Here is a 25,724-nt window from a genome sequence, read left to right as displayed (position 1 = left end):
GTGCATGGCTGTGTTTCCTTTTTTTGGTGGTGTTTGGTATCATTCTGGTTAACTTTATTTTCCAGTTCTATTGCATCAATGCTTCTTTTGTCTTTGTTTGCTTCTGGAGTTAAAAAATATCTTGTGCATGCCTCTGTTACCTTTTTTGGCTTATTTTGCACCTTTTTTACAAGTTTTTGGCTAACTTTCGTGGTTTGTTTTTCGAGATCGTCTTTGCTGCGTTGTTCGGTTTGGTTTGGAGAAGTAAAGGTAATACTTTTGCACCAATGTTGTTTTATGTTTATGTTGTGCATGGTTGTGTTACCTTTTTTGGCTTATTTTTGATTGAGCTCTGTTTGTTTTCCAAATTGTTTTTGCTGGGTTGTTCGGCTTTGTTTGGAAAAGTAAAGGTAATAGTTTTACACCAATGTTGTTTCATGTTCATGTTGTTCATGGTTGTGTTACTTATTTTCCACCTTTTTTTAGTTCTTTGCTAGCTTTCCTGCTTTGTTTTTTGCTTATTTCCTTTTGTCTTCCAGTTTGGTTTTGCTGCGTTGTTCCGTTTGGTTGTGAGAAGTTAAGGTAATACTTTTGCACTAATGTTGTTGTATGTCAATTCTTCTTTTGTCTTTGTTTGCTTCCGGGGTTAAAAAATATTTTGTGCATGCCTCTATTACCTTTTTCAGCTTATTTTGCACCTTTTTTACAAGTTTTTGGCTAACTTTTGTGGTTTGTTTTTCGAGATCATCTTTGTTGCGTTGTTTGGTTTGGTTTGGTTTGGTTTGGAGAAGTAAAAGTAATACTTTTGCACCAATGTTGTTTTATGTTTATGTTGTGCATGGCTATGTTACCTTTTTTGGTTTGTTTTTCGAGATCGTCTTTGCTGCGTTGTTCGGTTTGGTTTGGAGAAGTAAAGGTAATACTTTTGCACTAATGTTGTTGTATGTTTATGCATTTTTATGTGGCTCTTACTTTCATGTTTGTTGTCAGGGTTTTCTATTCGGTGCATGATAGATTTAGGAAGAAGCAATTTTATGTAGAGTTATGGCATGTGTTCCTGATAAGATTAAGTCCATTGATGGGTCAAGAGAAACTCTCAAGCTTACTGTAAGGATCGCTGATCTTTGGTTCATTGGGATCCCTGACAAATCTGAACAAGGGGAAATGGTTATTGTTGATTCTAATGTATGGTTTTATTGATTTTTTTGTTACTGTGTTATTGAGCATAGAATTATCTATTTATATATTTTGTATATTATAGGGAGATGAAATCCATGTTGTTTGTAAACAAGATCAGCTCAAGTTTTGGAAGGCTGATTTGAAGGAAAATTCTACCTATGTCATGTATAATTTTAAAGTAATGAATAATAATGGTCAGTTTAGAGTGTGTGATCATCAATATAAATTAGCTTTCACAGGTGTTACTGTTGTTAGGCAATCCGATCTGGATCACCTGCCTTTTAAGAAATTTAAATTTGTTGACTTTTCTACTGTCGTTGTTGCTGGTGATTTCCAAACTGGACTGTTGGTTGGTAAGTTCAGCTCGAATTTGTGCATTGGTTTTGATTAAGAAACTTTAGGCTTTTAAAAGGACATGTCTTTACTTCTTGGTTCGTTGAGACATCATTGGCGTCGTTGATGAAGTGGTGTTCCGGTATGTCTCATAAAAAAATACAAGGGTTGTTCTCAAAGTCAAGGACTTGAGGTTATGTTCTAGAATTTAACTTTTGTTGTGTGTATAGTTGTTATTTGTATTCGATGATGGTTACAAACTGATACATTTATTGTTGTTTCTTTCTCATAGTGACACTGATTAAAGTGATGTCTCCTTTTACTATAGATATTATGAAAAGATTTGGGAAATTGTCATTAGGAGGCAGGAAGATTGGGACGATAGTGACACTGACTAAAGTGTCTTTTGCAACAAATATTTTGTCTATGTACCTTGAACAATTACTCTCTTTGCAATGTTAAATTTCTTCATGCTTTACTTAACTATATGATTGCTGTTAAATTTCTTATTGTTTTACTTAACTCTGTGGTTGCAAGTTCTTGGTGTTTTACTTAACTCTATGATTGCAAGCTTTCTCATCAAACAACCCGTGGGTATAATCCAATATAATTAGAATGCTGTTTATGCTGGAACGGGCCAATCTCTTCCATTTTTGTCATTGCATCTATTTTCTTAGTTTGTCAAAACAAATAAAGCAATATTACTAAATGTTATAAATGAGAACACTTTGCTTCTTTAAACCTTTTTTTCCCATACCTTTACATTCAAATTTGTCAATGGTAACTCTATTTAAATTTGCATATTGTCTTTCATTTTTTTTATTTCTTCTTTACAAACCAATAAACATATAGACGAAAAAATTTGCAAACGATTCGTGCGTACGCACGGATTACAAACTAGTATAGTATAATAGTGACAAGTAGATATCGTGTATGCAGATGTGAATAAATACCACATGTTCGAATTTAATGAACAAGCACTATTTGCATGCATGCCAACCAAACATATATGTCATTGCAGGAACTCCTCTGTTCTATTAACTACCCCATTGTATTGCGGAGATGTAGACAAAACCGTTGAGAAATTATTACATACTCTAATCATGTGTTTGAATTGGAGATTTAAAAATTTCTAGGAAATTTAAATACACAACATTTTGATTGCCTTGATTTAAATTCCTTTCATTTTGTAAATATTTTGTTTGGATGAGGCAATTCAAATTCTTGTATTTTAATTTTCTTGTTTGGATAAAGTAATTTAATTTCAATAAAATTCAAATTTTCATTTTTATATATGAATTTAAAAATTAAAATTTCAATATTGAATGACTTACCAATTCCCGTTCCTCAACTTCCTCGAGGTACTCACCGATTGTAACGGCCGGTTCAACTTCATCGTCAAACGTGCCATCCATTTCTACACGCAAACTTCGACTTCTGATTTAGGAGTCTCACGATCTATTTCTAAAATTTAACATAGAGATGGAAATTAATAAATAAAAAATAAAGAAAACAAAATCATAAGCTTGTGGTTAGGCTACATGTTCCTTTCGCGAAAACCTAGCATTGAACCCTGGGAATAAGAAACCCTAGATTCCACGAAAACAAAAGCTAAATTGAGAACAAAGGGGGGGGGGGGGATAAAGAGCGGAATAACCACTATTTCACCAAGTTTTGTGAGTGAAACACGCTAGTGGAGTGAATGCTGGAATTGCTTGATCAGGTTGCTTTGAGAGAGGGGAACTTTGAGTATGTAGCATAGCAAAGTGGGAGGGAGAGAGAGAGCTGGTGGTGTGCTGAGAGGGAGAGAAAGAGAGAGCGCTTCATACGGAGGAATTTTAATTCCTTTTCTTTTGGTGAGAATTTGAAATTATGTGATTTTAGTAGATTAAAATGCTTTATAAAAATAATATCATTTTAATTGCTTTTAAAATATCCTATCCAAACAGGTTACACTATAAGAAGGCATTTTAATATCCTTATTAAAATACTTTATCTTGTTTAATTTTCCCATCCAAACACATAGTGATAGTATCCTGTGTCTATCATTCTAGCCAATTTCATATACATTACAATTAAGAATATTTTATTTATGAATAAAAATAATAAAGTTCAATTATATGGTATATCATATGAAGATGGGTTTATATTTTAATGATATCAGATCATAAAATAATTTCTTTATAAATGTCGAAGATCTTATGTTAATTAGTGATTTAACTAAAATAGTACATATATGAGAAGTAATAATTATCTCATTAGATAGTTTTTAAAATTAGATTAGGTTAAAAACTCAATTATAATATGGTATATCAAAATTTATCTTACCATAGTCTATTGTTTAGTCAATCAAGCTACTCATTTTCAAGTCATTGTCATGCTCGCAGATGTCAATACTACAAAAGCAGCTTTCTACGTCGGGGATTCGACGACGGTTGCATACAACCGTCTTAGAAGGTAAACCGGTGACATGTTCGTAATTAAGGGCATAAAAACGACATCATTTGCCGCTACCCGTCATAGACATGCAGTCAGCATGGCAATTCGTATTTACGTGGCTAACTTACAAAGACGGTTTTGAGGGAAAAAAAACCGTCTTTTTATCCTTAATGGTAACACGTGCCAAACATGTGAGTGGGCCGACGAGTATACAAAGACGATGGTGTGGTGAGACCGTCTTTGTTTTTGTTAGTACTTTCACGTGGCAGTCATTTGATTCGAGGATTTAAAATACAAAGACGGTCTTATCCACAGACCCGTCTTTGCATTGTTGGTGGTTTCACATGTAGGCCACGTGATTTGAGGCGTTAAAATACAAAGACGGTCTTATCCAGACACCCATCTTTGTATTGTTAAGGTAGAAACACGTCATCATCTTCGTCATTTAGATACAAAGGCGGTCTTGCGCCAAGACTCGTCTTCGTATTGTTGGTGGTTTCACGTGGAGACCACGTGATTTAAGGTGTTAAAATACAAAGACGGTCTTATTCGAAGAGCCATCTTTGTATGTTTTGTAGTGACACGTGGCGGACCCCTGATGTTCGATTTTGTTGTCATTCAATGATGGTCTTTGCTAAGACCCGTCGTTGTATTCGAAATGGTATCACGTGGCCGGCACGTGCTTGTTACTTTCTCTTACTTTGGTGCTCCCTATCACTTCTTTGCTCAAAATTACAACACAATTACTCTCAAATTGGCGCCCTAGCTAGCTACAGAGAGCATCGTCTCCGACAAAGAGCCTTGTCTCCGTTGCGTCTTCTTCCGTTTGCAGCCGCCGCCGACAAAGGCAAGGCTGCATTTAGGTCTTGTTTGTGTATCCCTTCATTTGCATGTCTTATATTCCTTCATTCATTTGACGATTCTGTTTCCTTGTCGTCTCAGGCCGTTAGTTGTTGTTGGTGGTCTACATCGTCGTAAAGCTGTGTCCCATAAAAGGTAAGGTTTATAACATTCTAGTGTTTAATGTTTGTATGCACATTGTATGGACAAAGCCGGTTCCATAAGGTAAGATACATTGTGTGTTTTATGAGAGAAACTTTGATTTTTGTTTATCTTTTTATGTAACCTGAAGCTGTTAAATTTTATTTTTTTGTGTTTCAGTGGCATTTATGTGGGCCTCCTTGATGAAGCTGACTTGCGCCCAGTGAGTGAACGACCTTTGGGAACAGCCTCCTGCCATCCTTCATCAGTGGTGTCATCCTGTGCCAGATTATTGCTTTCATTGAGCATTGTTTGGTCTAAGTTAGTACACTCAACTTTATCAATCCCCTGATGTTTAATTTGAGCTTCAGATTTATTGTCTTTATCATTAGTAGTCTCTGTAATTGAATAAGCTGGAGAATAAATTATATATAAGTATCTTCTTTATAAAAGTTTTAATTGAATTACATAACTAAATTCATTTATTTTATAATTGAGTTCTAGCTTTCGTCTAACTGTATCATAAAGACCTAATTAATTTCTTAATTCATTATTGTCATGTCTAGTTTGCATTGAATATTAGCGCATCTGTAAGTCATATTTGAACATATTTAAGTCAATATTGTCTCTTATGCGCAGGTTTAATTTAGAACCCTACTTAACCAAGTTGTTGCTTAAGTAATATTTTGACTTATGTAGATTCATTTAATTCAAGTATTATTTCTCCCCTCTTTAAGCTTCGTTCTCTATAATATTTTTACTTTGGGACAACTCCTCCTTAAGAAGTTCATCAGCTTGTAGTGCAACTGACTTCTCTTGCAATTCAATCAAACATTTGTCATGCTCACCGGATTTATCAGCTAGAGACTTCTTTAATGAATGTCGCTGTTGTACCAATGGCTTTCCTTTTGTCACAACCATACTGAGCTTTTCTTTCGTATTAGCACATTTAGCCTTTTCCTGCTCGGGTTCTATTTTCAGTTTTCCAAGTTCAGTATTTAATGTCCCTATCATCACCTTTTCCTTGTCAAGCTCATCAACAAGTTTCTGATTTTCATCTTACTTCCAACTTATGCAATTAACCAAAGTTCTGATATTACCTTACATAAATTTAGATTTTCCTCAAAATTTGTTATGAACATTTAGTCTCCTTGCTCATGGTCAAAATTTTCCATCTCCTATCATATGTCCTTCACAAACTTGAATTAATAAAACTGGATGTTCATTGGATATGTAGAAACGAAAAGGATGCAGATGGGAACTGGAAGTTAGGGGAAGTTATGACAATTATTGGTAGAACGTAGGACTACTTATTTTTAGAATATTTTCAATAGTAACTGTGATGCTGCTTACAGTTTGGGGCAGTAGCATATTAAATATGTGTGTTATAGTTACAGGGGAATAGAATAGAATCAATCATCCATGTGTTGTTTTCTAGATATATGGTATTTGTGTTTGCTTCAATAATAAAATAATTAAAAAGAAAACTGACACAAAAAATTCAAATTTCTACTTACAACATATTCAAATCCTTCATACTGCAGAAGTAAATAGGAAGCTCTCTAGTAATATGACAATTTCTCAGAACCCTACATTGAAAAGCCTTAATTACTTTAAACTAAACAATAGCAGAGAGCATATGCCAACTATTTTTTAACACACATAACTCAACATACAATATTGTCATTCCTGTCATGTTTCTTAACATAGGAAAGTCCTGACTTGGACCATTTATGTCACCAATCCTCCTGTATCAAATTTGCCATCATGAGGTAAATATAGATGTAACAAGACAAAAATAGGGGAAAACATTAAACTAATCAAAAAAATTAGAAGGCATTTTACTTACAACTGATTTAAATTACTTAAAAGAGATATATTTGATGGGATAGGTCCCTCCAGTCCACTTGCGTGCCTTTCTGTTCAATGATATACGTTGTAGTGATAATATCTATCTTAAAATAAGTATAATGAACTCTTTAGGTATTGTGAAAAGTTAGAGTGCATTTGAAGTATTGTTAAAAATAATAAGAAAGAAAAAGTAAAAACCAATCTCACAATCTTTGAAGTAATTTCCAATTCTGTATAAAGCTAGGTATTTCTCCGTTGAAACTGTTATCACTTATCCTGCTGCAATGCACCATGAAATGATATTTAACAAGGAAAGTGTCAGTATTTACTTTCTAAGTAAAACAATTAATCGGAACTTACAAATCTGTCAAATTCTGAAACTTAGCAAATGTCACCGGTAACTTCCCAGACAATTTATTGGATGATAAAATCCTTCAAAGATAATGTTGCATGTAAAAGCAATCAGATACAAAGTGTTTAATTAGTCTTTCAAATTTACTCTGACAGTGAGAATTGAATGTTGGAAAATAAATAGAAATTCCAAGTCTTACAAAGTCTTTAGGTTAGATAGACTTACAAGTTCATGTGGAACAACACCATAAAATTGGTTTGCTTCAAGGTTCCTGATTTGAGGTCAGAGAAAAAAAAGTGAAAAAAGGGGGAGCACATAGAGATGTCCAATGAGAAAGTAACATAAATGCACTATACCATTAATTGTTCAGAATCATATAATGGCACAAGAAATATGAGCCAAAATCATATAATGGCACAAGAAATATGAGCCAGAAGTTTCACTATTGAACTTCAATCAACTTTAAGTCATAAATCTTCCAAAAATAAATAAATAAATGAGAAAATTTTATTGATAAACTTACAAGTTAGAGTGGTAATACTTCCCAACTCCTTAGGAATTTCCCCTGATATACGATTAACAAATAGAGAGCTGCACAGTATAGTAACTGTATTTAATACAAAAGGCATGTAACTAGATGAAAACTTCAATTAATTTGATAAGAGCTTACATATTAGTTAGTTTTGTTGAACCCCACTCCTTTGGGATCGTACCACTTGGGTAGTTCAAAGCAAAATCACTACAATGAAAGAAAATTTCATTTCAATTGGCAAGGTGACAAGTTCCACCAAAATGGGAACAAAATTAGTTTAGACAAAAAAAAAAGTCTTTGTTTTAACATTAAAGTACTACAAAAGTATTTTTAAGGTGTTCATAGTTCTTACACATGTCTAAGGTGAGGAAGCTTAACCAAATAATGTGGAAGCATGCCATGAAGGTTGAGCTGCTTAAAGATACTAAAACATGAAAAATTGTTTAAGAAAAATAAATAGGCTCAGACAAACAGTATTAACATGAAATAATAGTGTTTCAAAATTCAAAGTCCACAATGAATTTCTCATATATACGACTACAAGGAAACTATAGATTAAATATTTTAAAATCTAGCAGAATATTCTTTTTTCTTGTTTAAGGTTGTAGAGTTCATTTTTTATAACTTAACTAGTAAAGGAGAAAGCTAGATAATTAATTAGGATGTATAGTTAAATAAATCTATTAAAATTGGCCTAGGGATGAAAGATTTTGGTAGTTTGTATGAAATCTTATGAGTACTGATGGAAAGACTTGAATGTAATTTCTTAATTATATCTGATTTTGTTGTTTTTCAATTAAAATTGGTTTTGTTAATTTTTTTAGTTAGCCAGGATGAGAGCAGATGTAACACATGCATCATGCATGTCATATCATTGATGGTGTGGGTAGTAGTAGGGATTGTACAACCTTTTGTTGCCTTTCAATTCATTTTTTATGCATCATTCATGGCGGGGGTATAAGCAAAAATAGTACCAAGGATAAAGACAAATGTTGCGAGGAAAGCAACTTCCCACGCCACTCTCCATTCATTGACAGTACTACACTAGTCTTTATCTTTGTGTCTACTTGTGTGGGCATGTGACTGAGATACCTTCCCATCGGCCACTCAAGTTTCCATCTGTTTTTTATTTCTTATTATTAATATTCTCTTCGTAAGTTTGAAGTTCTAAGTTCCAATCTTCGTAACGAATGTCATAATATCCATAGACTCAATATTTTCCCTCTTAAGTACACCTTAGACATGTCATCCTTCAATTTTTTAATAATAATAATCGCACAATCATTGTTATTAGTGTTGCGATTTGATTTTATTTACTTAGTCGGTAATCGATCTTTGATAAGCCTCCGACCAAAGATTGAAGCTTCTTGGTTCAAACTTCCAACACCCACCATTAGTTTCTTATTTATGGGTCCAAGTTATTTTTGCGATTGGTCTTTATGCATTTGCATTGATTTGACTTTGTTACCCGATATTCATTTGACTTTGTTACCTGATATAACACTAACCAAGAACTACGTTTTCCTTCAATTAATTTTCTGGTTTTCACACCTTAATAAAGCTTCTTTCCTTTGTATCTGTGCCTGTTGAATGTTGATTACAAAGTTCTCTATTGACGTTCACATGGTTCTAATTTTAAAAGGGTTTTTAGATTTGAATTTTGTTTATTTGAAATTGCTTTGTTTTGCTTGTATGTGGTGCAAATGGCGCAGGATTCAAGTAACCATATAAAACATCATTGTCCATCCCTAACAAAATGAAATATAACTAGTTTTGGTCAGAGCTTGTAGAACCAAAATCAGCACATGGTTACAAGCCAACACACCACTTTTTTCTTAGGCCGAACTTCTTCTTCTAGTGCCCCATTAATTAGGAGTTTGCTTCCTGAAAGGTGCAGACACACCTGCAGGCTACCCCTGCAAGCCACCTGCTAATACAACATTGATGACTTTGTGTACACTGGCTTATAGCTGAAGCTGCAAATGTCACAAACATAATCAATGCTGCTATGACCCCAGCTTTTGTGGCTAGATCCCAAGTCTCAATGGCCTTGAACTATATGCAGTAAGGTTGGACCTTGGTCCTAGTGGTGTTATCCCACTCCATACTCATCCCGGTGCCAATTAAGTACTCATTGTGCTTCAAGGTCAGATCCTTGCTGGATTCATATCTTCAGGTAACATTGTTTATCAAAAGATGCTGAAAAAGGGAGAGCTCGCTGTTTTCCCACAAGGGTTGTTGCACTTAGAAATTGTTGTTGGTAAGAGAAAGGCCCTGGCTTTTCTTGTTTTCAGCAGTGCAAACCATGGCCTCCAAATCCCTGATTTTGTGGTGTTTGCCAGCAACTTCTCCACTCCTTTGGTGACACAGACCACTCATAGTGAAGAAGGTTAAGGGTAAAGCCTTAAGAGTGACATTTTCAATGTCACACACACACAGTAACTGTAGAGCTTGCTTGTTCCACTTTCTCAAGTAATCAAAGGACAAGTAGATGTGTTCTGGGATGGCGACTAGGCTTAGAAACTAGTTTCCTCTTATGTAGGCTGCAATTGGTTGCTAGCTTCACTTGATGCAGTCTGTCTGGGATCCACTTGCTTAGCTACCAATATGTAAAATGTTTTTAGGTACCTCTGGTACTCAATTAATATATATTTTTATTCCTTGCTGATAAAAAAAAGGACAAGTATTTATCTAAAACACATGTGAATTGCCCTCCCTTGTATATGTATCCTTCTTTCCTTTTGAGACATTGTTGGCAAAGCTTGACCCCATTACTTTGTCCGCTTATACTATTTAATAACTTTTCAACTTGCACCAGCGCCTAATAGAGACAGTGCCTGCAACGTGGATTCACCTCTTTGCGTTATAATATTTGCTCGGTCTTGAATCCCAACACAATAAAGACATTTTGTCAGCTTCTTCACAAACTTAAGTGTCAATTTAGATTGTTATTATAATTTTGTGCCTCCAATTCCTCTGTTTACTGTCCTAAAAGTTAAATGTTACCCGTTAGCCCAACACAATGATCATCAACCTTCACAGGCCTTAATCTTTTATGTCAATAATCAATTCTTGGTAGTTATCCCCAATTTGAAGTATTAAATTAGAATTTCCTTTTCAATAAAATTTTTTTATTTTATTACTAAAACATCATATGAAGTGCAACATAGGGACTAAAAGGTACAACTTACTGTGGGTTTCATCTCATAAGCAGGTGGTTCAAGGATGTAGTCTTCATTCCTCTCAACCCCGTTAACTACAACATGCCCTTTACGAACCTGCAAATAATTGAATTAGAGATTAGTGATATTTAACAGAATAACCACCGGATGAAGCACCCCAAGAATCTGAGTTAAATTGTAAATGACTACTTACATTCATGCAAACTTTAAAGTTCGAAGACCATGTAAAAACCTACAGCCTAGTTAACCAAACTTTTGAACTAGAAAAGAATAAACTTCCCTCTAAAAACAAGAAAACAAGCAAGTGGTAAAACAAATCCATGCAACCTTTTAGGTACCTTAGCGACCTATTATGATTTGCACATTGTAATTCTTAAACCTTTTCTCCATTTGTTAAAAATATTGTTTGTCTGTTCATTTGCCTTAGGAAAATTTTCTGCAAACAAGGAATTGCAGCTTCTTATCTGATAATAAGCTGTTGTTGTTCTCCCTCCCATCATCGTACCTAGTATTACACAACAGCGAGCATGGATCGAACTTGGATTACAACACCTCACATAAGCAAAGCGTATGAACACAGGGTTGAAGAGTTTTTGTCATTTGCCCAAATAAATTCACCAACCACAGATGCAAAGTTTTTCTGCCCTTGTGTTAAATGTGTCAACGACAGGCGTCACTCGTTGAATGACATTAGATCGCATCTGATATGTGATGGCTTTAGCCCCACTTACACAAAGTGGATATAGCATGGTGAGTAGGTTGGTCATACAACAACATGTTCACCTCATCCGATTGAGCTAGAAAGCGGAGATCGAATGGAAGACATGATACGTGATCTTGGGCAAGAGGGCTTTCGGGATTTTCATGCAGATATTTATGATGATCTTCAAACAGATGCGCAGGCACCGTTGTATGTTGGATGCAAAAGCTTCAGTAGGTTATCAGCTGTGCTAGCTTTGGTTAACCTAAAGGCCAGATTTGGGTGGAGTGACAAAAGCGTCACTGAGTTGGTTTTGTTATTGAAAAATATGTTTCCCGAAGATAACACCTTACCGAAGAGTCACTATGAGGCCAAAAAGATATTATGTCCTGTTGGCTTGGAGTACCGAAGAATCCATGCATGTCCGAATGATTGCCTTCTGTACAGAAATGAGTTTTCGGATATGCAATTCTACCCCACTTGCGGACTTTCACGCTACAAGGGCAACGATGGGGAAGGTACTGAAGGTTTAGCCACCCCTAGTAGTCATCCAACAAAGGTTTGTTGGTATTTGCCAATAATACCTAGGTTGAAGTGGTTGTTTGCCAGTGCACAGGATTCTAAATACTTAAGGTGGCATGTAGATGAAAGAAGAATGGATGGTATGATCAGACACCCCGCTAATTGTACACAATGGAAGACATTTGACTGGTTGTATCCAACTTTTGCACAGGAGCCTAGAAACCTAAGGCTTGCGCTTGCCTCAGATGGAATGAATCCCTTTGGTAACTTGACCACCAATCATAGTTCGTGCCCAGTATTATTAATGATTTACAACCTTCCTCCATGGTTGTACATGAAGCGCAAATACATGTTGCTGTTGATAGTCGGTCCAAAACAACCTGGAAATGATATTGATGTGTACCTAGCTCCTTTGATAGAAGACCTGACCAAACTGTGGGTAAACGGGGTTGAAGTATATGATGCAAATGAAAAACAGTCATTCAACTTGCGTGCTATGCTTTTCTGTACTATTAACGATTTTCCTGCTTATGGTAATTTGAGCGGATACAGTGTGAAAGGACACCACGCATGTCCTATTTGTGAAAAAAAATACTTGTTACATCCAACTAACCCATGGGAAGAAGACAGTCTATACAAGGCACAGAAGATTTTTAAGCCGGAATCACCCATATCGGCGTTTGAAGAAGGCATTTAATGGAGATAATGAGCTTGAAATAGCGGCTGAACCATTACGTGGACATGATGTTTATGATCGGGTCAGAGACATACAAACTATCTTTGGTAAGACACAAAAAAAGGACTTGTCAGCGAAAAATATTTGGAAAAAAAAGGTCAATATTCTTCGATCTCTCATATTGGTGCAATCTGGATGTTCGACATTGTTTGGACATTATGCATGTGGAGAAAAATGTGTGTGATAGTTTGATTGACACCCTTCTTAACATTAAAGGGAAGACAAAGGATGGCGTAAAATCTCGTCAAGATTTGGTTGAGTTGGGTATACGGGAACAACTACATTTAGTTTTACGAGGTGCTAGAACATATTTGCCCCCAGCATGTTACACAATGTCCACAGCTGAGAAAAAAAGTTTTTGTCATTGTCTAGTAAATGTGAAAGTTCCTCAAGGATACTCTTCAAATATGAAGAGGCTTGTGTCAATTAAGTAATTGAAATTGATTGGGCTGAAATCCCATGATTGCCACGTACTAATGCAACAACTTTTACCAGTGGCCATTCGTGGAATCTTGCCTGAAAAAGTTCGTAATGCCATCACTCGGTTGTGTTTTTTCTTTAATGCTATCTGCAGCAAAGTTATTGACCCATCGCAGTTGGATATTTTGGAGAATGAAGCCGCCATTATTGTTTGTCAATTGGAGATGTATTTTCCCCCTTCATTCTTTGACATAATGATTCATTTAATTGTTCATCTGGTTCGTGAGATTCGGTTGTGTGGCCTGGTTTATTTACGATGGATGTATCCAGTTGAAAGGTTCATGAAGGTGCTAAAAGAATACACAAAGAATCAATATCGTCTAGAAGCAAGCATAGTTGAAAGATATGTTGCTGAAGAAGCAATAGAGTTTTCATCAGATTATATAAGTAACGCACAGCCAGTCGAGGTTCCACAAAATCGTCATCAACCCACGAGTCAAGGTAGGGGAAGTCGAGGATTTGATGTTGTAACCATCGATTGGCAAAGGCTGTCCCAAGCTCATCTATATGTCTTAAACAACACAGCAGAGGTGATGTCGTACATACATTCTCACAAAAACCAATTGTCAGCTAAAAACCCAAAAATGAACAAGATGAGGTTATTGCAGGAACATAATAGAACTTTCATTAACTGGTTCAGGCAGTGTATTTTTGTCGATGACACAACTTCTGATATGCTCCGACTGTTAGCCATTGGGCCAAATCTGAATGTGCCCACCTGGCAGGAATATGATATCAACGGCTATGCTTTCTACACAAAGTCACAGGATGCAAGAAGTACCATGCAGAACAGTGGGGTTAGTGTTGACGGTGAGTCAGCTCACTTTAGTAGTGTTTCTGTAACAATCCGATTAACGCGTCAATGCCGTACTATGGAGTCATTGAAAATATATGGGAGCTTGATTACGGTCAATTTAGAGTTCTTGTGTTCAATTGTCGATGGGTTCATGCGAATAAAGGGGTACACAAAGACAAAATGGGCTTTACTTTAGTTGACCTCAAAAAAGGTGGTTACAATGATGACCCATTTATAATGGCAGTGCAGGCCAGACAAGTTTTTTATGTCCAAGATCCGTCTGACCCTACTTGGTCCGTGGTTATACAAGGCAGAAAATTAGATATGACCAAGTATAGTCATTATGCAGCATTCGATGTGACTGATATGTCACCTGTCAATGAACAAATACCCGTGATGGAGGCCACCGAAGAAGATGATGTTGAACATGCAACTAGATATGACCATCACGAAGGGCTACGGGAGAATAACGACACCTAACTGCTTATCATTTATCTGGTAACCCACTCCACCTACTATTTTCTATTGTTATGGGTTCGATTTAATTATCACCTTCATGATTAATGTAGTTCCATTTACCAACTTAATCACACGTTGATCTTCATGATTACAAAAATTATCAGTCCAGTAAATATAATATCTAGGTTGGGGTGGGTTTATAAGACCATGGACTCTCTAACTACAACGGTTACCTTTTGTGGTGAGGTTCTCCCAAGGTTCTTATAAATTAGTAGCATAGCCTTCCACTAGGCCGCTTAGCGGCAAACAATGCTTTCAAGAGCTTGTTCTAAAGGTATGCTGAGTGACATATATGCCCATTTCCTAACAAACCTTTGGTCCATAATTGGTATACTGCATGCATTTTGTATGAGGTAACCATACTATTGAAGCAAGAACATTGTGTTACTAACAGTAAAATGGAATCAAAGTAAAGCTATTTCTATTTAGTACTACTATATCAACTATCAACAGAGAAAAGTAAAGCTTCATTAATACTCAACCTTCATAACTGCCTAATTTTAAAGTTGTTGATTCAGTCGGTGCCTCAGTGGTTTCCTTCCTATTCCTACCCGTTATGTGAGGATATTAGTTTGTAAACAACATATATGATAGCATGATTAACATGGTATAATATGCGCAGTTAAACAGTATTGTTTATCAGCAATGAAGTTTTTGGCTTACATATCCTAATTTGTGAAGCTGAGAGTAGGATAGTGTAAATGGGAACCAATAATGGCTATGAAAATTTTATCTGAACATGCTGTTTTCCGTATTTTTCTGTGTACAATACAATTTATGGTAAAGGTCTGTGACTTTATTCATAGTTGTAATGTGAATTTTCAGTTTTTTTTAAATTTCCTTTTTATTTGTGTGTTGTTCTGTGATATTTAAGTAAGACATTCCATGTTCCTAATTTATGGGTTTTTTTGGCACAGAAGCAGTACAGGAAGTGAGGGACCATCACCAGGAAACAGCTCTCATTGTAAGTATGCATGCTTAACATACCTTATTTGTGTTTGCATCTCCTTAGGAATAGTATTTTTTTATGAGTTCCTTAGGAATAGTATTATGGGTGTCATGACTGATGAGCATGCATTTGTTTTTAAATTAAATTGTGTATCATTTATGCTTCCATCATGATACTAATAATACTTTGATTCCATTATTAAATTACAACTTAAAATTAGGCAGTTATGAAGGTTGAGTATTAATGAAGCTTTACTTTTCTCTGTTGATAGTTGATATAGTAGTACTAAATAAAAATAGTTGGTACATGGGACACTTGGAAACATATTACATTCTATGTTGGACCTTTGAACCTCCTTCATAAAATCATTATTTTATCAAAAGTAAAATAGGAAGAGGGTTTCCAAAATAGGAAGGCTAAGCAGCCAAAGAAAAAGTATACTTGGAGTGTAACTGCAAATAAGTTATAAATTGGTGAAAGTGTGTGGAAAGCACTATTGGACAACTGATACCCTCCCTTTAATTAATATCCACCGACCTCTTCATATAAAGCTATGGTGTGTTATCCAAAACATGGACTATTATGAGTGTCCTAAATGTCATACAAAATCTTCTATTTAGATTAAGAGATGGTTTAGTTAACTCCAGTTCCTAATATAGATAGATCCTCAGGTAACAAACTTCTAATTGAACCAAATTCATTGCCTCGTGCCTCTCTGACTTCCATTCAATTCTTGTGACTTTTCTACCCAACTGAACCAAACCAGGTGGTAGCAAAGATGCTAAAGATTCAATTATGCTCAAGTAGCCTTTAGCAATTGTGATTTCCTCAGCTGGAAACATTTGTATTCACTTTCTGCTGCATAATCTAGATTGAACAAATCAGCAGCATATGTATAATTCCTCTGTGTGTTCTCATGAACTGCAAAGATTGCTTCATTGAGTAACTTTTTTGCTCCATTTTCCAAACCCTTTGAGCTCTTCTTCCTCTTTTGATGAACCACAATAACCATCAAGGCCTTGTTTAAGAAAAGAGCCAACACTAAGGTTTCCACAGTCACCCTTTGTTGTTGTTGCCATCTTTCTCTGAGCATGATCCATGAGATTGTTGAAAAGCTTTGTGATGGGGTCAAAATGGGAAGAAGGGTTTAGCACAAAGCCACCTTCAGCAATTGTGGTGGCCTTATTCTCATTCCCATCCATGCACTCCCAAGGTTGCTGAGAGTCAAGTGCATGGATTTGTTGAGCAATTTTGTGAATTAAGAGTCAAGTGAACAAGGCTTTGTTTTAATTTTTATTACTCTATACTTTCTTATTAAAATGGGCACATTGTATTTTTTTTGTTTATATTTGGCTGCTTCACCACTGTCCTCGCTCAACGGCACATCCCACTCTAGGGTGTTTCTATTTTTTTGTTGTTAAATTAATTAAAATATGTTGTTGAATCATCTATTTGCTTGCTATTTGAGTATATGGTGTATGAGTTGGATGATCTTCTCGTTTCCCTGCCTTTGTATGCTTAAAATGTAGTTTCACTTGTGCTTAGTGCCTAGTAGTGTCATGACATTAAGTGTGGAATGAAATTTTTTTAGGTGAAGGGTGTGTATGAGTTGTTAGTTATCGGCTTATTGTAGTAGTTTTGTCTTGTGTGAACTGTTGGTCAAATTATGTTTTGAATCTGTATAATTTCTTTTGAGATTGTAGATTTAAGTGTCTATTTCCAAATGGAATTGACCCCATGTGATTTAGAGTTTTCAATTATTGTTATGGTTTTTGCACGCAAACAGGTTCTAGTCAATGTGGAAGTGTGGTTTTGTTGTTGTTAGATTGAGTGTAAAGCCTATGCTGTATTAATTATTGTTTATTTTGCCACATATTTAAGGCATAACTAGACTTCCTAAGTGATCTTATCGAACTGGGATGGACCTAATTGCATTAATAGAGAATTTATAATGAATTTTGTAAGACGAGGATACATTCAAGTGGTAGGATTTTTGTTTGTGGCTGATATGTAAGCCAACTTTTGGAGTATTTGTAGGTGGTGCATAATTTCGAGAAAATTCACAGATGGATGATGTATCTTAAGCGGTTGACAATCTCCCTCCAAAATTTGTACTCCAAATTCTATGTTGTTAGTGGAAGACCGCTGAAGTAAATTGTTTGTGTCTAAAATTAAAGTTTTAAATTTTTTTTATCAAATAACGTTTATTTTAAAAGTAACTTTTAATGTAAAAAATGTAATCTGGCAAATATCAGTTTGGTGGGTTTAAGTGAATTTCACACTTTTTCTTCATATTTATCTGAGTTGGATATCATCCACAGACCTGTCTTGTCTACAACTTATCTATGATTGTGTCATCATCTCATCCTCCTTCTTTAAATATACCTTTTAATTCTTCTCAGCCTCAAAGTCATGTCTCACCATCCTGTGTTGTTGAGTCTCATAGTTCTGGTAGTGCTGTTCCACAGTCTACTGCTCAATACTCAGTGTCTTATCCTAGTCTTGCACAGTCTCCAATTAATGCTACAACAGTCGCTACTGCTATCGGTACTGAAAATTGTGATACTGTTCATTCTCATGATCAACCTGAAGCAGTTGCAACCAAATCATAGAATTCACCACAGCATCTTGTTAGATCATTCAATATTCATCCTATGATTACTAGAGCCAAAGATGGCATAGTTCAGCCAACAATTCATCCATCATTGCTTCTTGTTGATGCTGAACCTAAATCTGTGAAACAAGCTCTTCAAGACTCCAAGTGGCATTCTGCTATTACTGATGGGTGGCTATGGGTTTTAAGTCAGAAGATTGGTTTTGATTTTAATGAACCAGAGGTACTGAAATAGAGCAATAGGTGCAGATAAAATTTATGGATACAGATGAAATTTACATTTAATAGTCGCCAAAGTATGAATGCATGTATAGATGCAGACATAAGGAGCAAATGTACTTGAATTAGCTAGGATTCAATTTTTGTACGATTGTTTCCAATAAAATAATAGTGTGATCTTTATAAAAAATAACTAATGTTACTGACTTTGGAAAGATTGATCCCTAATATTCTGAATTGGTATTTGTGCTACTAAATTAATAATTTATGTGCAGTAATGCTTACTTGCTGACTGTTGTCCCCATGTATTTATCTCACTGTTACTGATTGTTCTCCTCATGTATTTTGTTTCAGCACGGTCCTTCGAATGACGACACCTCCACCATCACCTATACAGGCCGAGATTCCTTTTGATGGGACGTCTAGGAAAACTAGACAAGCCACTCGGCTAAGAAGGTTGACAGCAAGAACATTGGATCAACCAAGGGCAACAGTCAGTGTCAATCCAGCCCCTGGTAAAGGATCAGGACCTCCAAAGATAAGTTTCACAATTATCTTGGAGTTGTGGCACAAGACAAGATTCCAATTGTTCACTCTACCTGGAATGATGTACCAGAAACACTGAAGAACATGATATGGGATGACATATTGGTAAGTCCGTGATGCTGGTCATTTAATATTTGTTACAAACATTCATGTGTCTACATGTTATTTTCACACACATGTTTTGTAGGCAAAATTCGACATCCCCGAGGGTGATAATGCCAAAAAGAAGGTCATGTCAACGGTGACAACGCGTTGGAGGAAATTTAAGTCGTCGTTGACAACAAAATATGTGTATGGTAATAGTGACGGGCAACCAAAAGATGATCCTTTGGTTAAATATGTCATTGATGCAAAAGATTGGGTCAAGTTTGCAAAAATGAGGCAAACCCCTACCTGGCAGGTTTTTTTTAGTATTAATGTTTTCACCTCCTTACATACTTTTCATGCTTTTCTTTGCAACACATGTTTTTCTTAATCGTTGACAAATGCTTCTTTTTTATTTCAAGGGGATACAGAAAAAGGGACAGGAGATTCAAAAATACAATGACTCTTCGCACTTGTTGTCTAGGGGAGGGTATGAGCTGCTAGAAAAAAAATTAATGGCTGAAAAAAGGAAGATACAAGAAGAACAAGCAGCATTTACTGAGGACCCTTCATTGTACCTTCCATCATCCCCAATTTCTAGACACGAGAAGTGGAAGAGTGCGTGCACAAAACAATATGGTCAGATGACGTCTCAAGCCACCAAAGAAATAGCTGACAAAATTGTGAGCAACTAACATAATAATTGTTACTAACAAAAAAATCAAACTTTTGAATGACAACTTCCTTTATGGCTTGATCTTGTTTCGTGTTATTTGAACAGGACTCTTTGGAAGAGCAAAGCAGACAGGGCAGCATTGTGCCTTCAGGACGTGACGATATTTTGAACATGGCTATTGGAAGACCGGAGCATCCTGGTCGTGTACGTGGGGTTGGGACAGGGGTTACAATTAGCCAGTACTTTGGTCCAGCATCATGTCGATCTACCACTTCATTAAACTCCATCACTCCAAAACAGTTGGCTGATATCATTGGTAACCTAAAGGAAGAATGGCAAAGAGAGGCTGAACAAGAAAACATAAAAAGAGAGGAGGCGTGGATGAGGAGGGTAGAAGAGGAAAAACAACGCACTATGGACACATTTAAAGGACAAATACAACAAGTTATCAAGTTGGAGTTGTCACAAATTGCATCACAACATTCACCCCCACTTCAGCCATATGATATACAACTATTAGCAGCAAGGGTAAGCATGAAGGGGAGCTGTGCAGCACCAGAGACAAATGCATTAGATAAAAAACCCTTTGAGTTGCATGGTGACAGCATCGGGCTGCAAAGAACTCCAACAAATTAGTGGCAATGGGAAAACAGTGCGACACTTTTGGCACCATCCACAATGTGCCCTATGCTGATGATGTTGTTCGGGTGAGTGTGGTTGAAGTTATTTTCGGTAATGCCGAGGTTCCAATCCCTACATCAGAAATAAAGTTTGTGAAAGAAGATTTAGGGAGTTTTGTTCCATGGCCAACACATTTGGTCAAACCCATGTTGCCTGAGGTAATTACATCTTTAATGGATAGTAACATTATTGAGTTTGTAAAATGGTTAGTTACATAACACTTTATTATGTTTTGTACTCCCTGTAGGAAGCAGACAAGGCTGTCAGCTCACCATTGAAGATTGTTGAGGAGGAAAAGGCAGCTGTCATAGTTGATCCATTGGGAGAGTTGGTGAAGAACTTGTTCAAGATTTACCAAAGGCCTATTGAGGTGTCATGGGATGGCACTAAATTTGGGATCAATAATGTCAAAGATGGCTTCTTCATCACACACGCTGATGTGACCGAGATAATTTTAGGTGATAAGTGTTTTAACATCTCCATTCTACAGCTATGGCTTATGTAAGTCTATATCTTTATTAGGTCAAACATGTGTACACTGTACAATTGACTTAGTTTAAATAACAGATTAACAACTTTTATGAAAAAATGTTTTAAATAGGTTTATTCATGATTGGAGTTCAAGCATAGGTTATGGAGCATTGTATGGGTTCCTTGAACCTCAGTGTATCCACAATGCAAACACTAGAAGTCAAGAGTGTGAAAATTACATTGGAAGATGGTTAAAGGAAGCACGAAAATAAATTTACATAGCACCTTATTTAAATCAGTAAGTTGAGTTAATGTTGGTCAACTACGGTTAGGTTGAACATATTGACTGAATGAAGTTCCTTTATCTGTTCAGGGCCCATTGGCAGTTGCTCGTATTGTGCCCAGGTGACAATCTAGTGGTTTGGTTTTGTTCTTTACGAAAGAAGCCTGATGCTGCCATCAAGGGTGCAGTAAACAGGTTAGTGTTGCCTCTGCCATAGTCAATGACATAATGCAATTGTACATCACACCACCAATGATCGTAATGCTTTGTTTCTATATTTAAAATAGTGCAATGAAATCAGTCAGCAAAACTGTAGAGGGAAAGCCACCTCAGCATGGGCCTCAGTGGATTGAAGCAAAGGTACATTTTTTTTAAAATTCCAAATGCCATGTGGATGTCATCTGTGTTTGCGTTGACTGAATTGACAACGTTATGTGTGCGCGTATGGCCTGTAGAGTCATGTTCAAACAGGAAACTATGAGTGTGGATACTATGTTATGCATTGGATATGGTGCATCATAAGTGCTGGATTAAAGGATGAATGGATTCACGTATGTTTCTTATTATTCATTTAGTTGTTAATGTAATTAGACGTCACTAGTTTTGACCTCGCACTATGTCATTTACTAAATTCATATTTACATATGTGCAGTGGTTTTCTGATAGATCAGCGGTAACAAAAGATACCATGACCACACTCCGGCATAAATGGGTGGCATATTTTCTCCAAATGAAGAAATGCGAACTTAGAAAAATTTAGATAACTTAGGAACAATTTTCGTTGAAGGCAGAATTTCTTTTTTAACTAGAAGGCCCATTCTTCCTTTTTCATATGTATTTTATGATTAAACTTCAATTTAGATGATGGAACCAATTTCCAATCCAGCCCTTCGTTATGGGCATGAGCCTTGAACAGTACATTGTTTCAGTTAATATTTGAGTTGTATATTGAAATTAATTTTCAAGCAGGAGAGTGGCTGTTTGTAATTAACCTGCATTTCAATTCAGTAAATGAACAACTAACCAATGGGTATAGAAATGTTGTTGTAGTCTACTTGTGGTTTTTACAGATACAACGCATATTGTCACCATAATCCTCTGTTGATGCATCAGTGGTAGGTACAATAATCCTTCATGAATCAGTGAATCACGCCTTGTTTTGGGTTATGATGATTTTGATTGACCTCAAGTGATATCATTGACCCAAAATTTAACTTTTACTCATAAGTTCTTTTGTCTATGCTTTTTGTAGCACAAGAGTGTCTCAACCCTTTTCTGGTTTGGGCTCATTATTAATTTAGTACCTCCTGACCTATGATAACGTCCTTCTGAAGTTGTACTTAATTGTCTATCATAATGTTGTGGTGTGAATCTTACTAAAATTTATTTTGCTTTTTTACTGTTTATTACTATACTATGTACGAACATGTTGAGAAGCTAGCTGACGAGATTAAAAAAGGAGTTGCTTCTATTGAAGGAGTAGAAGCAAAGCTATGGCAGGTTTGTAATGACAAGTCTTTTGAGTTATAAGCCTCTGTCTTTCACATTTTCAGATTACTTAATGTCTATGATGTTCTTATTCATACAGGTACCTGAAACAATCTGGGAATTTTCATTATGTATTTATGATGTTCTTATTCATACAGGTACCTAGCCTGAAACACTACCTCAAGAAGTCCTTGGGAAAATGGGAGCACCTCCAAAGACTGATGTACCAATTATGACACCCAATGAGCTACCTGAGGCTGATGGCTTATTGCTTGGTTTCCCCACAAGATTTGGACTAATGGCTGCTCAATTCAAAGCTTTCCTGGATGCAACTAGAGGTCTATGGTGCACACATGCACTAGCTGGAAAGCCTGCAGGAATATTTTACAGCACTGGCTCTGAAGGAGGTGGACAACAGACTACTCCGTGAGTTACCAAATCACACTTGGTTTTGCGAATTTTGGTGATCAGAATTTGTTTTTGATTTTAAATTTCTACAGGTTGACATCTATTACTCAGCTTGTTCACCATGGGATGATTTTTGTGCCCATTGGTTACTCAGCTTGATTTTAAATTTCTGTAGAGTGACCTTCTGTTTTCTTTTGTACTTCAAGTTCAGCATATTCACCTTTGAATATTGGTACTTACATTAAACAGGTGGTTTAGGTTCTAAGAGCAAATCCAGTAATTGTTATGGCAGTTACTGCAATGGTCTTGGCTAGCCTGGTTCATCCATCCTTCGGTCCCCTTATACTTATCTTCTCTCATTTTCTTTGTTGTCACAATGCATTATGCAAGTATATCTATTCTACATTTATTAACATCTGATCAAATGATATATTCCTTATACTTTCAAATGTCTATCAATCTATCTTACCTGCAACTGACAGATGTAAGCTAATTTAACATTCATTCAGTATGAGTTTTAACAAATCCCCTCTTCCATTTTACAGTTATGAAAACAATCCTAGCTTGATACAACCAAAAAACACTCCATATCCAGTTTCTCCAACACCACCACCAGCTTCTTCAGGTTTGTTGATGCCTGTTTATCTTTCAAAATGGTTTAAAATTGGGTAAGATAATAAGTTGAGGTGACAAGGTGATATCAAGGTCTTTACCTAATGGAATTTCATCCATACATAACCTTCAAGAGATCTTATTACAAGGTAACCAGTTTTCAGGTCCATTATCCATTGATATTGGATTCTGGTTGCATCTGAATAGGTTGGATTTCAGTGATAATCAGTTCAGTGGAGAACTGCCTGAGTCACTAAGGATGCTCAGTTCTTTGAGCTATTTCAAGGCATCAAATAATCTGTGTATCCTTAATTAAGCTATGTCTCTTATTTTAATGAGTTTAAAATAATGAGACGTTATCATGCATGTATCCTTCTAAGAACCATTTTCATCTGCTTAGGATTTTTATGTGCTTATGATGTTTTCAACTTAATTATGTGTTCTTATGATTAAATTTGACTAAATGTATATTTCTCCCCATTTTTAGGATCATGTTCATTACTAAAGGACAATTGTGCACGTACTATTCCTTGAACAGGCATCGACAAGGCTTGGATAGAAAATATAGTCCTTTGTATTGCATAAATTGTTGTTTAAAAAAAACAATCAACGACGGTTCTTTTGACACGACCGTCGTAAAACCTGCACATTTCTACGACGGTCACAACGACGACACCGTAGTAGAATTGAGCCTCTCTTACGACGGTCATGGGACAAGACCGTCGTAGAATTTACAACTAACTACGACGGTCACTTACAAAAGACCGTAGTAGTATTAAGCCCATTCTACGATGGTCTTTTCGACACAACCATCGTAGAATATAGCAAAGACTACGATGGTCTCTGGAAGCAGACCGTCGTAGAATTCGACCATGCTCTAAGACGAGCACCGGCCTACATAGGCCCATCGTAGAGTACGATTAAGTCTACGACAGTGCTGTCCCCATGACCGTCGTAGTCTTTCGTACGTTCTAAGATGGGTCTGTCCGACAGCCCGTCTTAGAATTGGAGAATATCTACGACGGTTTTGGCTAACCGTCGTTAAAATCGTCAAAAGTTTTGACGTCGTCTAAGACGACGATGGTCGTTAACCGACGTAGGATATATTTTTTAATCGACGTTGAATTTTGCTTTTGTAGTAGTGTGTTTTTCATCATTAGTCATATATATATACATATACATACATATATATATATATATATATATATATATATATATATATATATATATATATATAAAGTATTTCTCACTCTACAGCTAATTCAAGTTAATTAAAACCCAGCTAATAACTACGGTAATGATATTTTATTTAATTATCTTTGGAATTGATCAATTATGAATTGTGATGGTGTGGTGAAAGTCCCACATGAAGGATATTGAAGTCTCATATCGAATGAAGATAATACTGAGATAGACTATATAAGTGGGGAGTAATCCTCACCTTACAAGCTAATTTTGTAGGGTTGAACCAAGCTAATGAAAAACCCAATTTTACCTGACTAGGCTTAGAAGCATAGGGAGTTGTTATTGTCACCCATCTTTAAACTTTTACACCCCAACTTTTTGAGTTCTTCATAAAAAGACCAAATTACCCCTTTGGCATACCACCCCACCCCTTCCTTTCCCTCTCCCTCATCCCACCCCACCACACCCCCTTCTTCTCATTTTTTTTCCTTTCTATCTTCCCACCCTCATATCCTCTGCTCCTTCTCCTTCCTGCGCCTCGTTCTCATTTCGCATTGAAGGTATTCTTCTCACGTCTCCTAATAACCTCAAAATAAACTCTTACTTACCATTTTTTGCCTAAAAAAGCATATTGACATTTCATATTTTAAAGCTTATAACTAAAACAAATTTATCCAAAAAAAAGAAAGATAAGTTAGGGAATGTATTCAAGCAAATTTTAAGGTTCGTACATCATAGCAGAGAATATTTTATTTGGATAAACTCTGGATAATTTAAACTAAATAAGGGAGGATAAGATATTTATAACAACGTACTATGAATTTTGTTGGGATTAAGTAGTACGTTTTGCAGCGAAAATGAACATTGTTGACATTAATTACTATTTTTTCCAACGACAAGCACGCTAGCATAAAAGAACACTTTTTC

General features: G+C 36.0%; 2 pseudogenes; both read left to right on the top strand.

Annotated features, from left to right (window-relative positions):
• The first annotated feature begins 9,349 nt into the window (after positions 1–9,349).
• LOC114400417 lies at positions 9,350–10,040 on the top strand (annotated as a pseudogene).
• Positions 10,041–15,295: 5,255 nt separating this feature from the next.
• On the top strand, positions 15,296–23,159 carry LOC114400416 (annotated as a pseudogene).
• Positions 23,160–25,724: the final 2,565 nt, after the last annotated feature.

This window comes from Glycine soja, chromosome 19, assembly GCF_004193775.1.
Source record: "Glycine soja cultivar W05 chromosome 19, ASM419377v2, whole genome shotgun sequence".
In the NCBI taxonomy this organism is placed as follows: Eukaryota; Viridiplantae; Streptophyta; class Magnoliopsida; order Fabales; family Fabaceae; genus Glycine; species Glycine soja.
Note: the sequence above shows the minus strand (reverse complement) of the source record. Positions and strands in the feature narration are given on the sequence as shown.